Here is a 3,920-nt window from a genome sequence, read left to right on the forward strand (position 1 = left end):
TTTCCTTGTGCAACACTACAGAGGAAGGCAAAGATGTAGGATATGCTAAGGCTATGAAGGGCGCACAGGTTGGGAATATTGGTTATTCTGGGACATGTATGTCTTCTGTTGAAGATCATTTAGATATCTGACAGTAACAAGGCTGCAGGAAGTACACGACGAAGCCTACTCTCAACTGTATATTTCACGGGACAGGAATCCCGGTCAGCATCCAAGTCACGGGGTGCTTGCGTCAAACACACACGTCAACAATCCAGTCGTGTTGACTTACAGTGTTGCATACTAGCACCAGGCACGCAATGTGATTGATGATCTGTTAGAATTGTGATCAGTACGGTACATGATCATCAGTAAAGTGTTACCTAAGAATTCTTTCCACTACAGTTCATATATAGCAGTCGTGAAAACATTCACGCTTTCCCTGCCAATTGGACGCTAGCCAAAATACTTAAACACAAAAGTATTTCTTTCACTGCACAGCAAAACTCTCGTTAATGCAAATCATCCTTATCAGACAAAAATATGATTAGGCATACGTTATAATAAATCAATAATGACGATTAAGGGTAATAGTTGTGTAGAAAATAGTGTTCATATACCTTTGATGAGTCATGTGACACATGATAGCAGCAGCTTATGTGTGTGTAGTGGGACGGGGGAGGCCAGAGGATACATATGGGAAAGAGGTAATTGAATATCTTAACATCTACTCTAAGATTTGTCTTCTGGGAATGCTGACAACTGCTTCTGGTCAGCCGCAGATGACGCTTGAAATGTGATGTGCACAATGACGGGCGCGCGCGCCCGTCATTGTGTGTATGTGGGCGCGCGCGCGCACACACACACACACAGACTCCATACACAGTTTCAAATGTAGATATAATAGAGCCCAGTAGGCTCAGGAATCTGTATACCAGTTGATTGACAGTTGAGAGGCGGGACCAAAGAGCCAAAGCTCAACCCCCGCCAGCACAATTAGGTGAGTACACACACACACACACACACACACACAGGTTGGGCTGTGTGTGTGTCCTATCAGGCCCCAGGATAGCGCACAGGACTCGTAATTCAGTGGCGCGGGTTCGATTCCTGCACCAGGCAGAAAAAAATGGGCAAAGTTTCTTTCACCCTGAATGCCCCTGTTACCTAGCAGTAAATAGGTACCTAGGAATTAGTCAGCTGTCACGGACTGCTTCCTGGGGTGTGTGTGTGGTGTGAAAAAAAGTAGTTAGTAAACAGTTGATTGACAGTTGAGAGGCGGCCGAAAGAGCAAAGCTCAACCCTCGCAAAACACAACTAGGTGAATAAACACACATTAGAAAGTTGCATCTTTTGTGTGAAAATTGAGCCTTTGAGATATATACTTTCGTTGCATGAAATGGAATTTATTTTATTGCTAATACTGAAATATTTGAAATTCATGAACTGTATCAAAATTTCACTTCTATTAGATAAAGAAAAGTATGTGATGAAAGTCTATAAGCTGTAGAGGCTAAAATCTTCAACAGCAACGCTTCTATTACCTAGTTTGTGTAGCTATTATCATGTTCATAAGAATTACAGTGCAATCAGTGTTCTGTTACAAGCTATCATTATAATTCAATATAAGCAGTACTGATGAATTGTAAGCACTAATGTCAAACATCTACTTAGGTGATTAAGACCTTGCGTTCTTTGCAATCCTTTTGCGTAACCGCTCACAGGATGAGTACGGGGTGCACAATACACTACCTCTTACAAGATGAGGATAGTTATGGTGCGCACAATAAACTTCCTCACAAGATGAATATAGGGTGCACCATACACTGTACCTCATAGGATGATTATAGAGTACTCAATAAACAAACTACTGCTCACAGGATGACTCACCTACTAATTTATATTGAAGACAGTTTGATTGTTACAGTAATTATCAGGTGTTTAACTGTGGGTTGAATAAGATAATTATCATGAGAAAGTGCTATCAAGCCATGCACCTCAGTACGGCAGTCTTCATGTCTCCGTAATGGGACACCCTGCTCCTGCTAGTGACCATCTGGCTCTATTGTAAGTATCGTTGATGCTAGCATGAACTAGCCTCAGTATTTATATATATACTTTAGGCATTTATCGAGGTCTCCCCCAAGGTCGAACTACTGCCCTCTCTAAAGATGCAACCCCACAGCAGTTGCCTAATACCCCAACTGTCTGGAAGTATCTATTTACTGCTAGGTGAACAGAGGAATTATGTGTAAGGGAACGTGCCCAACCATTTATGTCTCACTTGGGAATGGTACCCAGGATCCGTAATTGAAATTCGAGAACGAATTAGCGTCGAACTGTACTATCAATCCCAAGTCATTCTTATCTATTGCTCTTTGTTTCAGTCTCGGTAAACCATGGCTTACACATAATAAATAACCCAAAAGTAAGAGTTTGTTTAACGCCAAGTTTCCCCGCAACACGTGCTAATAACCCCCCCCCCCACAACCACCCACCCTCCCAAATCATTGTTGGAGGCGTGACGTCACAGCCACGAGCCGGTCTGTCCGGCCTTGACGTCCCCGGCAGGCAAGCAGTTGCCAGCTTGCAATGTCAACCCCGCTCTAGAAGTATTCACCATTTACCTCTGTACATACACCGAGAGCTTACTTTAGCTCAGGACTAATGTATACTCGGTCAGTAAGCTATTGTGATGGGGATGATAACCCTCCGGGGGGGGGGGGGCGATAGGCCCATCACCAACCACAGTTGGCAGCGCGGTCAATCATTCAGTTTCAGAAGACAGTTGTCAGGGGTCCGCACAGTGCCATCTTGCGTCACCATTCACAGCGGCCGGGTGTTCTTACTCCTCACAATTATTTTTGATTTCCGGTTTTGTCTGGTGTATTACGCACTTCAGGTATTGAATCAATATTATCTATGTTAAAATAACGTTAGCGTTATCGACGTTCAATCAACGATAGCTTTTTTTTTTTTTTGCAGGGATATTCCTGCTCGGGCCCTAAGCCTCTGGCTGGCCCACTAATATGTGCAGATAATGACAGGGGTCTGTTAATTCTACTTGTCCAGTAATTACAGTTAATACCTCTTCCCAACTTGCTAGAGGATGGTCAGGTGAGATATAGGACTAGGACTGGACCAGTCGACAGCGGATTATCATCTTACGGGCTATTCATGCCCATGCCAACTCTTGGGTGCCCCCTACAGCACCACTCCTGTACCAGGTAAGTCCACTACGGGCTCACCATAGCCCGTGCTACTTGCCCCGCTCCTGTGCCCGATAAGTTACGTGCTCACCATAGCCCGTGCTACTTGGAACTTGTTCAGAGTAGCTGAATCTATAACAACATCTTGGGTGGCTTAATCTTTATCAATCAATCATCGATTATCATCAGTTACAGCCCCGCTCCTGTGTCAGGTAAGTCCACTACGGGCTCACCATAGCCCGTGCTTGAGCAGCTGAACCTAAAACAACAACAACGAATCAACATCTTACGGGCTATTCATGCCCGTGCCACCTCTTGGGTTGCTTAATCTTCATCAATAAATTATCATAAAAAAAAAAGTTTAACTCCAAGAGTGATTCAATACAGACGCTTGAGATATATCACAATCTTCAACATTCACCAACAACCTTGTACCACTCGACGTGTCCAGTTCCTTCCTTCCAGCCTCGACACAGAGCAGACAGCCAGACTACGACCAGCCTCCAGCTCTTCGACCCCGCCAGCCTTCAGAGCGCCGCACTCTACGACTCTCCCCCTCCATGCGAGCTCTATACTCCCAGCCTCACTCAGCTCTCTGACCTGCTCCAGGCTTCGTCTCAACTTCTACAACAATTCACTACATTGCCAACATACCGACTGCTGTAAGCAAGACTATAATAAATAAATAATAAAAAAAAACTTGTGTACTCAACCAAATACGTGCACATAAAC

The sequence above is a fragment of the Procambarus clarkii genome, chromosome 10 (assembly GCF_040958095.1).
Source record: "Procambarus clarkii isolate CNS0578487 chromosome 10, FALCON_Pclarkii_2.0, whole genome shotgun sequence".
Lineage (NCBI taxonomy): Eukaryota > Metazoa > Arthropoda > Malacostraca > Decapoda > Cambaridae > Procambarus > Procambarus clarkii.